The 1,441-nt window shown below is 36.0% G+C and overlaps 1 pseudogene; it reads left to right on the forward strand.

The window, feature by feature from the left end:
- LOC106530681 (glutamate receptor 2-like) overlaps positions 1-1,441 on the forward strand; it is an 86,937-nt pseudogene that overhangs the window by 30,377 nt on the left and 55,119 nt on the right.

Below are 1,441 nucleotides of genomic sequence, written 5' to 3' on the forward strand. Positions count from 1 at the left end.
CTGGTCCAATTTAGCCATGAAACCTCCCACACTAAAATGACAGGTGTTTCACTTTCATTGTCCAACCCCTGTAGGTTTACATATAATTATTTTGAGAGTTGTTAATCAAAACATTGTTGTGTATTGCCAGCTTTGTTTTTTGCCCTCTTCAGGTGATCACCATAGGGAAGCATGTGAAGGGGTACCACTATATCATCGCAAACCTGGTGAGTTATGATACTTAKTATAATATGAATATGATGAACATGATAATATGATGAATGTCAATGTGATCAGTGTTTTTTGTACTAGAAAAGAACAAAATGCATCAAATCCAGGTACCTGTTAGATTTACCGTTGAGTTGTGGGGACTCCCTGAGGCTTTGCTGATATATTTTTCTAAGCGATGTGTCAGGAAGTGGCTTTAAAACAAGCRGCCATTGTAGATTGTAATTCTTTGAAATTACCACATGGAAATGTAATTTACAAGTTTAGGGACAATGAGTTGATGAAAATAATATGGTTTTGTTTGTCTTGCAGGGTTTTGTGGATTGTGACCTCTCTAAAATCCAATACGGAGGTGCAAATGTTTCTGGATTTCAAATCGTAGATTTTGATGATCCTATGGTGGCAAAGTTTGATCAGCGATGGGAGGCTTTGGAAGAAAAAGAGTATCCTGGAGCTGATACACGAATCAGAGTAAGAACTGGACATTCAGTCCTGATTTCTAGGCCACACTTCAGTTAGCAGTYTATCCAGAAAGATAATGCTGTTTTAGATTCCTTTTAGTTAAAAGTCTATGACCAGTCGAGCTGAGCAGTTCTGTGACACTGTGTGAGTTTCCACACATTAATGACACAACCAGCTGAGGGGCAACAGAGATCAGAACTGAGTACTACACAAGAATACAGGTCAAATCGCAATTCTGTCAAGTCATACTTGTACAACTTTCATCATCATACAGTATATCACATATATTATGTTTCTTAGTATGAACAGAATCCACCAAAGGTCTCTTTGTACCCACTTTATCCTGTTTTTGTACCCACCTTGGTACACTGAAAAAAATGAGATTTTTTGGTGTAGTAACATTTATTTAATTATTCTTTTAAATTACAAAAAAATATCTAATTTTCTGAACAACTAGAATTTACTAAATAAACAATATGCATTACATTATATATCAATATTACTGTACAAAAAAGTAAATGCTAATATTATTTTACCAGTAATATGTAAGTGCTTTTTCTGGACAGCTCATAAACATGAAAATATTAAGTAGCTTCTACTCTTCCAGGCTAAAACTGAGGGCGCATGCGCAAACAAAGGCTGCTGCTCCTCATTCCCTTGCTTCACTTTTCAACGAGAGGACAAGACATGGTCGAAATAAAACATAAGTTGTCTGGTTTCTTTTGTTTGAACACATTTGTTGGTCTGCAATAGTTTTATGGCGTAATGTAGG

Source organism: Austrofundulus limnaeus, unplaced genomic scaffold (genome assembly GCF_001266775.1).
Source record: "Austrofundulus limnaeus strain Quisiro unplaced genomic scaffold, Austrofundulus_limnaeus-1.0 Scaffold546, whole genome shotgun sequence".
Classification (NCBI taxonomy): Eukaryota; Metazoa; Chordata; class Actinopteri; order Cyprinodontiformes; family Rivulidae; genus Austrofundulus; species Austrofundulus limnaeus.